Below are 12,056 nucleotides of genomic sequence, written 5' to 3' on the forward strand. Positions count from 1 at the left end.
GGTTCCATGTGCAGGCGATGCTTTCCCAATGCCATTGCCAGGCCGTGCACTCCGTGGATCCAGTGGCTGTGTGTGGGGCACTCCTGTCTTGGTTTGGAAAGACAGGCATCTGTCAGGGAAAACTGGAATTTCCCTTGGAATGGAGAATGTAAAAACCTCTCCCTCCAGATTATTATAATTTTGCAATTAGGAGCTTTCAGGCAAAAATGTGGGAATAGGAAAAACAGTTCTTTACTAGGGATATTAAAAAATACAAATGCAGTAATATAAAAAAAACAAGCAAACAAACAAAAGTCCTAGAGAACCCTTATGGAGTCAGGAATACAACCTGACACCCTGTTGGTCAGGGTATTGGAAGCAGCCCAAATAAATCCTCGTGGAGTGACAGATGTGGCTCTGTTGGAGTAGAGATGATCCTGCAGACAGGTTCAGTGGTGGTGAGATGAGTCCACTCTTCCTCTGGGAATCCAGTGGAAAAGAGGAATGCCTGGGGTCCCTGTGTCCCCATTTTTATCTGGGTAGGAATGGTTGGCTCCTCCCTACAATGGGATGATGTGATGTGTGACGTCACTGATGAGCCTCAATGGCCCATTAACAGAAGATGTCCCCCTGAGGGTGGACAGTTGATGAAAGAGATAAGAAACACTGCCCCACCTGGTTTAACAGCTGGGCTGTTATCAGAAGGCATCCACCCTCCTCCTCACTGGAGTTACAAGAGATAAAGGAAAAAGAAACAACCCCCAACTGCTTTCTTCAGATGAAACAGAATACACATTTTTTTTTGGTTACATAACCCAAGACAACGCCTCACAGAGGGACAGCACTCAGAGCTTTAAACTCACCCAAGGACAACACCTCTGTGTGCAGCTCTTGGCAAAGTTTGCATCCAGCTGCTTTTTTTGTGTGTTATTTTTAATTGTGCCACATGCAGGATCAACATTGTCCCTTTTCTCCCATGCAGGCCCAAGCAGGACATTCTTTTTTCCCCCTGGGCACAGAGCTACTGGTTGGAAGGGCCCTCCTTCAGATCCTCATTTCCCTAAATTTCGTTTCCTTAGAAAAATACAATTTTAACCTATTTTTTTAATTAAGGGTAGGGGGAGATACGCAAGGCCAGATATATTTTAAAGGATGTATCCCCCCACCTTTATAATGAATGTGTTTGTAACAACATAATGAAACTGTTGAGCAAAAATTCTTTTCCAGAAGAATAATCTTTAACTAGTGCAAAATGTCTCGCTGGGATTTTCTCAGGTTTTAATTTCGGTTTGAATAAATAGTGTGAGACACCAGGCTGCAGAAGATAAAGGTGAATTTCATCTGCTTCCAGCTTGTCATAATGGAAATAATAACTACTTTAGCTAAAAACAAGTTTCCAATTAGTTTCTCTAAAATATTATTATCCCCTTTTTTAATAGATACTGCAGCTCATTTTGGAACTTAATTTTGATAATTTATAAACAGTTCTAAAATAGCTATTTCCACCAAAAAAGTGACAAGCACAGATTTTGGCAGCACATGTTGGGAGCCTGTCTATTCTGAAAAGCAGTCTTTGTTTTTTTTGAGGCAAATCTTAATGACAAATAGCAAAATACATTTAAAATATTCTTTAGGATGAAGATATCTTTCCTGAAAGATTTTATTTTAAATGGCTAGATAATGGTAAATAAACAAGACATTCTGAAATTATAAAAAAACATTTGTTTGAGAAAATACATAGGCTATTTATTTTATAATTGTTGTTATTTTAAGAATAATTAATGTGCCTTATGGGGGGTTTCAAGACACGGGAAAAGTGAAATAGCACTGGCTCTTAATACAGCTAAAATTGACTGATTTATATGTGACCCTAAATTCAGAAAGCAACAATAACATGGCTCAGAAAAAAGAAATATCAGGTTAATGTGAGGATTCTTTGCAGGGATGTAACAGGATCTGTATTCTGTCCAGTCCCACCCTGGGATCTCTGGGACAACTGTCATCTGAAATGCCAGTAAGGTGTAAATAAATGGACTTTTACTATTTAGGAAGGTGCAATGCATGGCACTTACAGAGAAAACATGACTCTCAAAGAGAGTGGCCCTGTTGATTTATCCATCCCTGCCTAAGCAAAGAAAATAAATTTCACCAAAAAAAATTTCTCAGAATGACACAGAATTTCAAAGATTTTGTATGACAAGACAGCATGAAGTAAAACAGCTATGTTAAAACCCCCACATCTAATTTAAAAACTGAATTTCATAATGCATAAACCTCTCATCGTCACATGTACATATGTGTGCAAAACTGTGGGGAACAGATCCAGGAGACACTGATAGTTCCAGGGATGTTTTTCTACATGTTGACATTTTGCAGTGTATTTTAGCTGTAGTTATGGAGCTGCATGGAGAGACAACTGGAAAATTGTCTCCTGCTGAAAGAATGAAAGACCAGACAAATAACCAGTATATATTTTTGATGAATGTGGCTGTCAAACTGGCTTGGATGAGGGTCCTCCTAACCCACTATGCTGTTTCTGCCAGCAGCTGACAGGAAATGCTGTGGATGAAAGAGTAAAGATCACGCAGGAAGCAATTGTAAAATAATTCACCCTTCACACGATCTTTCAGTCTTCCTTTTCTTTTTTTTTTTGGTAAATTCTTGCTACTCATGTTTAATATCACTAAATGATTTCAGCAAGTAAACCTCAGGCTTCTGGTATGACATGGTGCTAACAGGAGACTCTTTCAACTTTTGTGATGATACAAGAAAAGTCTGTCATGAGCTGCCATCAAAGAGCTGCTTGTTAACACCCGGGCTGGTGCTTGCCTGTAAAATCGTTCAAACAATTCTGGAATAAAACATTTGCAAACGTCATGTGCTATTTGCAGATGCAGGTCTCTGACAATGCCTCACTACCACACAAATTGTAATAAATAATTAGATCAGCACAGGTAATTTTCTGTGAAAACAGGTTAAGAAAACAGTAGCAAAGCAGGGCAGAAGCTGCAGGTAGCGTTGTTCTTGATATAACGTGCAAAATATCCCAATTCACCTGGAGGAGAAAACCTCATTTGCATTTGCTTCCTGCTCTGTTGTAAAGGGAAAAGACATTATTTCTGTGATATACAGAAGTATGGTTTACAGAAATGAAAATATGGCGCAGATTTGGCCAACCTGAGCGTGGTAATTTTTTTGCAGTTAAATGCAGAAGATTTTGTGAAACCTCTGAGATGCCCAGTCACTCACTCACAGCTCAGCCAGGCTATAAGTGACTCCGTGTAGCTGGTTTGATTTTTACTGCCTGAGTAAATGGACATTAGAGGGGAATTCTACAATGCAGGTAGCAGAAACTGATGTAAAATGCTGCTGCAAGGGACCTTCACGACTGTTTGGAGGCTTTTGACACATAATTAGCTCCTTAATCACAGCTCTGAGCTTCTTCCTCGGAAATCCAAGGGGACCAAACTCAGCCAGAGCAGCAGCCTTCCCAGAGGGGATGAGCTCCTGGGTGTGGTGTGCTGCAATCCCACTTTGCCCAGCAGAAAAGGAAGGTATTGCTTTAGAAACCTGTGTGTTAGTGCAGGGTAAAGGGAATCTGTTACTGGAGAGCTGGAATATGAAGTTTATATTCCATGAAAACTGTCTCATGAAACTGTGCATTAAATAGGTTCTTAGAAATGTGCAGGCCAATAAATAAACCCAGTAATTCTACCCATACAATAAGGAAAGGAGTCAGTAAAGGTGTGGAAAAATGCAGAAATGACAGGGAAGCTTCATCACGGTTACACTGAGGGTGTTCCCAATTTGGGCAGGGAAGGGAGCTGTCATTTTTTCAAGCTTGCAAGCAGAAATCATTGGCTGGAGAGACAGCAAAACTTATGCCTGATGTAAAGGAAACTTAATATCAGCATAAACAGACCCACTCAAAAATAATGAAATGAAATTTTAAAAGGCTTTATGGCACTCCAGGTTCAGCCCCAGCAGCTGGATTTACATAACTGCAGGGAAGAAGCTGCAGAGGCAGAAACTAAACAAGTTCTGTTAGAGATGGGAGTGCAGAGCCAAAGGGGTCCCAGGAGAGTGATAGCAAATTCAGAGGTGCTGAATGTTTCAGGATAATCCTTGAAGATTTTGAGTTTCTCTCAGTCCCTTTGATGCAGAAAGAAAAGAGTTAATAAATATTGTCAGCGCCTGGGGAATTGTTCACAAGGGATCTTTTGGAAGAGTAATCTTCATATTTAGAAGTATTTTCTCATTATGGCTAATAGGACGATGAACTGAGAAATGATCTCAGCCACTTATGATTCTAAAAGTCCCTAGCCTGAATAATCTATGCTGATTTAGAGATAATAACGTCAAAGGCAGAACTCATTTAGCACGGTGTCCATTTACTTACTCCGAAGATTTTACTACCCTGCACCTATTTTATAGACACTTACAGAAGGTGATAATGATGTGAAAAGGAAAATGTAATCAAAACAAAAATGTCAGTGTGCAGTGAGAACTGCTCTGTCCCAGCCCTTTCTACAGACCTACCAAAACTGCTACCAAAACTGTACAAATGCCAAGAGAGAGACAAACTAGAGAGCATTCCCACCATGGTGGGTCACAGCCCCCTGTGGGCATCCACCTGCTCTGATGTGGGGTTCTCCAGGCTCTGCAGGTGCATTTCTGCTCCGTCATGGGCTGCAGGGGCACAGATGCCTCACCAAGGGCTGCAGGAGAATCTCTGCTCTGATGGCTGGAGCACCTTCTCTCCTCCTTCTTCGCTGATCTCAGTGCCTGCAGAGCTGTTTCTCTGACAAATTCTCATTCCTTTCTTCAGCTGCTGTTATACAACAGCTTTCCCCCCTGTTTAAATGTGTTCTCCCAGAGCTGCTGCCAGCCATCCCTCGGGTCTGCCTGGGCCAGCAGTGGCTCTGTGGGACACGGGGAGTTTCTGGCAGCTTCTCCCCGAGGTGACCCTTGCAGCACCCCCTGCTCCCAGAACCTCATCTTGCAAACCCAGTGCTGCACTCATTAAATGGAACAAACTGATGGAGAGGGTGGTTTTGTGTGCTGGGCTCTGCAGCAGCGCTTTGAGGGTGACAGTCACACGCTCAGACCAACAAGGGCATTTGCTGCTTCACTGCTGGGCTTGCCTTTGGTAAGGAAGTCTTGATTCCTGCTGCACCAGCTTAGACTTGGGGAGGCAGAAATCCTCTTTGATCACCTCTCTGTGCAGATTCCAGAGCTGCCTCTGCAGCAGGCTCTGCCTTCTCCTACAGCACACATAGCCCAGGCAGCTGTCCCTAACTGCTCCGGATCACAGCCAACACTTTCCCCATTTTGGCTCCAAGTCCTCATGACTGGAACATCTTATTTTCAGCGAGAGCATTTTCCCACGCGTGGGACAGCAAATGTTCAGGCTGACCTGAGGAGCTCTTTTTTCCTGCTTTTTTTTTGGGTTCTATCTTCTTCAAAAGGTGATGATGAGCTCTTTCAAATGCCAATTAGATCATCATAATTAATATTTCACTTTGTTTTTTCTCACCTCATAGAGATTGTGCTTGCACATGTCTCTGTTTTTAGGCAGTTTTTGTACTTCCTGAGGTGATCCCTGCAGGGGTTTCTGAGGGACTGCGTCATCCTGGGTGATTTGGGCAGTGGAGTCAACATTTCCAGCACTGCAGCAACAAAGGACAAGTGTGGGACAAGTGTTTGGCTCAAGACAGAAGGATATTAAAAAAGGAGACTGTAATTTATGTCTCTGCATTTTTTAGGACAGAGCTGATGATACAGCTGAGCCAGGACAATGCTGGTTGTCTCTCAAATGGAGCATTCCTCATCCCTTCTCTCCCACACTCCCAAATGCACAACTCCCAGTGGAAACACTGATTTTTGGCATCACACTTGAAAAATGCTCCTTTTCCCTTCTAGCTGGTTCTTTCAGTGGGGATTTTTTGGGGTGTTTCTTTTCTCTAACCAGCTCTTCTGTCATCCAAACCCAGCCTGACCCTGCAGGTCAGAGGTGGAGCAAGCTGGTGGTGTGGTGTGTGGAAGGGCAGCTCTCCCCCTCACCTCGTACCCTGAAGGTTCTGCATTCTTCCATTTCACTTTCCCTCTGCTCTTTCCTCTTGTGCTGAGACCTTCTGCAGTTGGATTCCTGTTTGATTGTGTAATAAACCCATGAATTATTAACAGTGTATAAAATATTGACAAACTGTTCTCTGAGATAGAGCAGCTTTAAACTATTGATTATGAATCCAGAGAATAATAATTAGTTTCTGCATAAGAGATAATTAAGTTATTATTGTTTCTCTTTTCTCTAATATAGTGATGGATAGAAGGCATTTATACCAAACTGTATGTAATCTTATTAAAATTAAGCCAATAGGTTTATGAGCACTCAAGATAATGGGAAAATAAAGCATGATGGGGAAGCATTTAGAGTTCCAAAGAGCTCAGTTGGCAACATCCTTGTGTTGTGGAAAGAAATAATTTCAGGTTTGCTCTGAGGAAACTCCTGGGCACAGAGATGTGATTGACTTCAGGAGAGTCAGAATCTCATTTCCATTTGGTTTTAGCAGAAATCAAACTAACACCGCAGTGCTTTGTGTGCTTGTGAGCATTTTGAACCCAGGGGCTGACTTTGGTCAAATTTGGCCGAGGGGGACACTCTTAGATATATTTTGTTTCTGCAGTTTTGATACCGGCTTGCTGGCAAAGCCTTTGGAGCATTAGTTTAGCTCTCATCAGGCATCAGAAAACTCACGCCACAGCTCAATTTCCAGACAACAGGGCACTGGTAACGAGTTTTTATGGATTCTGCTGCTCCAAAGTGATTTGTACATCCTTTAAGTTAGATGCTTTTGCCATGGGGCTATGCCTTATGGAAACCTGATTTTATTCCATGGATTGCAGTACAGGCAAAGTGTTCCCAGGCAGAACTGGGCAGCAGGGACCCATCCTGCCTGCCTCCAGTGCTGTGCTGGGCAGCCCTTGGCTCTATTCCCTCCACAACAATCAGGGAGAAGGGTTTTCTCCCAAGGTATAATTGATCTGAGCAAGTTTGGGAAGAGAAAATTATTGTAGGCATTTAAAGGTAGGCAGGGTGAATCCCGTGCTCAGAGTGGTGCTGCAGTGGAGCCAATGTAAATGTCAGCAGTGAGAAGCTGTGGGCTCTGCCAGAGGAGTGTGGCCTTCAGTGGATCCCTGCCTGCTCCTGCTTCCTCTGCCTCTTCCCCCTCTCACAAGGAAAGAAAATGCTCCATGTGATGTGCAACATGCCAAATCCATGGGTGAGAGCAAAATTAACAGTTCCTGGGACACGTTCTCTTTGAATACTGAGGGTCTCCTGGTGCTCTTTAAATACACAATAGCTATTCCTGGGAAGTCCCCTCTCAGGCTGGTGTGTGTGATTGGCCACTGAGAGAAAATAAGGTAGAAAGAGAATTTAGGAAGATGATCCTCCATCCCTGTGCACAAGGGCAGGATCAGCAATGCCAGGAACCTTCCTCATTAGACCATTTGCTCCTGACCCTCTCAGAGGTGAGGGTTCTCCACCTGTCCTCAGTCATGAATTTCATGAATTATCCCTATGATTACATTTCCTAATGTATAACCTTTTACAGCCAGGAACCTCAAGCAAAGTGAAATTTCAGGCAAGTTAAATTCACAGGGTGAATTAGTGCTACAGTTTCTCTTCTGAGGAAGCACAAAAACTGCACAACATACCCGGATACCTGCAGCATCACTTCAGACAAACACTTGCAAATCCTGGAACTTTTGTACATTTTCAGCTGCTTTTCATCATTTTGAGGTTAGGAACCTCTTGGAATTTTGTTTGTGAAACCTCTTGTTTTCTTGCACAGCATCACTGATGATTCTTACCACCAAGGAAGGCCTGAAGGCAGAGCTGAAGTGACTTCCTTCAAGGCACACCTTTTTCTCCAGAAAAAGGAAGGAATCTCAGATAGCAGCAGGCACACAGCCCTGTCCTGACCCTGGGATGGTGCTGGGTGCAGAGACTGTAGCTTGGTTTTGCTGAATGGCCACTTTCCAACACCTCTCACCCCAGAAGCTCGTCCAGCTCTGCCCAGCAGCTGCCTGACCTGCTCCTCTGCTGGGCTGGAGGCCAGAGCCACTCTCAAATAGCTGCTTTTAACAGCTTCTCATCTCCCAGCTTTCCCGTGGCATCTGGTGGAGGCAAATTGCCTTGCTGGACCTCTGCAATCGGAAGGAGCTGCACTGCCAAAGCCGTGTGGGTGACAATGCCACGTTCAGCCATGCTGTCCAATTTAATCCACAGAAATACTGCCTTAAAGAAGCTGAGAACAGAAGTAGGTAAGGAATTTATTTGCAGATCTCAAGAGCTGTGTTGAACTCCTAAAACACATGAAGTCTCTGAGGGAATGTGCTGTTAGAATTTCCACCAAGATTGTTACAGCCAACTCTTAAATCCCACCTTCTAGGCCAGATCCACTCTTAATCTCTGGTATCTCCGTGCTAATGGCAAACAAGCCTTGGATCCAGGTGTTGGTAATGCAAGAGGAGTCTGTGGGAGCGGCTGAGTGATGAGCATCTCCTGAATTGGGAAATGAAGTTGAAAGTGCAGCTGTCGATGGTGAAAGCGGACGCGACGGCGCTCCCTTAGACTTTAATAGGCTGCTCATGTGGCTGCTTTCATGATTTAACATTTGTTTGATAGTCCCTCTCTGTTCTGCTTTCGGATGGAGATATGAGCACCCTCACAGAGGGCACTGGTCCTGAGCAATCACTGTCTGCCTACGGAACAGATGAAAACACCTCCCCACCCCTGCCAACAAAATAGGGCACCTAATTGAAAGCCGCGCCACGAGTGCTTCTCCATCCCTCTTCCTCCTGAGCACTACATCTTCATCACATCTTTTGTCTGCCCTACATCAGATGCACTTTTCTGCCTTGCTCTGAATGAAAACAATCCCTGTCTGGCTCTGAATGAAAACATCCCTGCAGCGAGGATGACAGCCTCTTCCCCGAGCGCGAGCGCTAGATGAGAGCCGCGCTCGCTCTGTGTGCTTTGGGAGGCAGGAATATTTCGAGGGACTAAATTAATCCCTCACATTTTCAAAGTGTGTGGCACAGATCTGAACTTCAGCTCCCACGGTGGTTAAAGCAAAGGAGAGGAGATGGGGTCCCCTGGGTTTAATTCCCACGGAGCCCCGGCGCGACGAGCGCGGCTCGGCTCTGGTGCGTTCAGTACCGCAGGCAGGGGTGGCAGATGTCTGTCCCGTGGGATCCGTCCTCCCACTTTGGGGAAAGCTTTCTCCCAATCCTCCAGCTGAAACATCCAAGCTGTTGGGAAAAGGGCTACAGGGGGAAGGGAGGAATTGTGCAGTCTGACAGTTTGGGAGCACACGCTGGCTCTCCTCCTGTGAAATGTGTCGTGTGGGCAAAGCGTGCAGCTGTGCCGGGTTGGGAACGGCCTCTCGGTGCTGCTGCCTTCGAGCCAGCAGCATTTATGGGCTCAAAGGACAGAAGAGGCAGGGGCTGCCTCTGGGAGAGCAGCAGCCAAGAGATAGAGACATGACTGCAAAAAGCAGCTGTGCCCCAGCTTTGCCAGGCAGTAGGAGCCTGTGTGGAGGCCAGGAGTGAGCTGGAAAGCCTCTGGTTCAGCAGGGCAGGGCTTGCCAGGATGCCTCTTATGCAGGCTCCGATGGCAGATGTGCCAGCCTGGCTCCCTGCCTCTCTGCCACGAGCAGAGCCTGCAGCCCTCACCCACAGCTTGGTGCCATCAGGAGTGTGTGGTGGCCCAGGTCAAACACCATCCCTGGGGAGAATCTGGGTTTAGAGTTTCTTCCTGGCTTTGCCTTCTCTGGCAGCTTTTCTTACATGGTATTCCCTGCCCCTTCTTTCACAGCAAAGAAACAGCAAAGTCCTGGCCATATAATTAGACCAAGAAATTCTAGCTCCCCACTCCCAAATGGTCTGTATCTACTGAAATCTACTGAAAATCAATGTCCCTTATCAGCTGCAAAATTGTTGTTGCAGGAGGAAAGTCATGAACAGACCTCTGGTTTTGATGAGTCCCTCGTACCTGGCTGCTCACCTGCTGGGCTCAGCTTCTCACTGAGGGGGAGCGGAGGTGAGAGCCCCGAGTGCTGGTTCAGAGGAGGCTACCTCGGAAAAGAGAGGGAGAGCCTTCTTCTCCAAAGACAAAGAGGGAGTTTTTGATCCGACAAAGACTTCTCCCCAGGCTGTCACAACAAGCAGCTTCTAATCGAGGTTGCCCTTGTGATTGCAAAGTCTCTTGACAGCAAAAAGGCAGAGATGTGCTGCTTCAGGACAGCTGTTATGTGAAGGCAGCAAGTGACTGCGTGCCTTGCTGTGTTTTTCCCAGTTTGGATCCAAGCAGGGCTTTTTCTGTGTCTGCAGGCAGAGGACACCCTTGAACAGGAACCCTTGCATCCCACAGATGCCTCAGATCATCAGGAAGCCCCCCCAGCTCTCACTCTAATTGCAGTTGTCTCTCTGGGTGTGAGTGATGTGGATCACTGGTGCTTTCCCAAGGCTACAATGTGCAAGGGGTACATGCACTCACTTTAATTTCAGAATTGTAATTCCAGGGTGTCACTCATCCCTGGGAACCAGAAAAAAATTGTCCCTGTTGTAGAAGGGGTAGACTTGGCCACATTGATAGGAGCAAGGTTTTGGCCACACTTTTTTAGGTCACATTGTAGAAATGAATAGTTTCCTATCTTCCCCTCCTTTTCAAAGATACACAGATGCATTTGTCTTGGTGCTGTAGAGCCAGAGCTCAATTAATTACTGTGCCTAACAAATAATGCATTTTTGATTACTCACCTCATGGAGCTTTACCATGTCTAAATTCCTTAAAAAAACCTTCCTATACTCTTCCTTAAAGCAGGGTACAACAGCCACAGTTACCACCTGTGCTTTGCCAAGAGTTCTTTTTCTTCTCTTCTTTTCAAATGTTCGACACAACTGGGCAGAGTCAACTTCCCATTTTCTCTGTGTGTGACATTGCTCAGTGGCAGCTGCTGAAAGAAAAGCCCCATCATAATCAGAGTGTTTTGCCTGTAGCACAAGGCATTTCAGTAACATTGAAAAGCTGAAAGGAAATAGGAGATAAGTTGGAAATCATGAGCTGAAATGTGCATTTCCATTTTAGAGATTAAATTAGAAAAATATATTATCATGGATTTAAAACAGCATCATCAGCCAGCTTGACAGCTCATCTGGGCTCACGCTGGGTTGTTATGAAGGAACTTGGGCTAACATCCAGCCTCAGGATCCTGATCTCTGCGGTGTTCAAAGGCTGGATGGAGCTTTGGGGTGGTGCTGCTCGGTGGGGAGCAGAAGAGGTTTCTGCTGGAGCCACAAGCTGCTGACTGCAGCACTTTGTGAGGGCAGTGACCTGCCAGCAGCACCATGGGGCACTGCTGCCGACCCATCAGCAGCCAGGAGGGAAAGGGACATAACGGGGGGAAATTTGCACAGCTGGAAGGGCTGAGATCAAATACAACAGTCCTGCAGAGAATGAATCAGGCAGGTGAGTGAACAACCATTCCCTGGCCACCAGGAGCATTCCAGTCCTGCTGCACGGGTGATCCAGCTGCAGTTGCACGGGTTTGGATGACATTCAGAAAATCCCAACGTGACAGCACACAGGAAGAAAACTGGAGGGTATTTCTAACATCTCAGCTGATGTATCTTCAGAATTAAACCAGGGATCAAACACAAGGCTCCCTGTGGAACACGTGCACCCCTCCAGAAGGTTGAGAACCCTCACCTGTGCTCCTGGCTCTGTTCCTTTGGTGGCCCCAAGGCAGGGACTCTGTCAAGCTCTGTTGAAAAGATTTGGGAAAGATTGTGTCCCATCCTGCTAGTGGTAAAAACCGGGGGTGAATCTGTTCCCTGTTGTAATTGTAAGCATTCACTGCCCGTATTCCTGCCCAGCAGGAATTTCTATGTTTTCCTCCTTTGACCATTTTCTCCATGTAGGCGTTGGAGGAGGTGAATAGACTGCTATGTTATGTCATGTCATACCAAGCTCAACCCTTCTTTTTGGTGAAAGAAGAGGCAAAGATGCA

Source organism: Prinia subflava, chromosome 13 (assembly GCF_021018805.1).
Source record: "Prinia subflava isolate CZ2003 ecotype Zambia chromosome 13, Cam_Psub_1.2, whole genome shotgun sequence".
NCBI classification, from domain to species: Eukaryota; Metazoa; Chordata; class Aves; order Passeriformes; family Cisticolidae; genus Prinia; species Prinia subflava.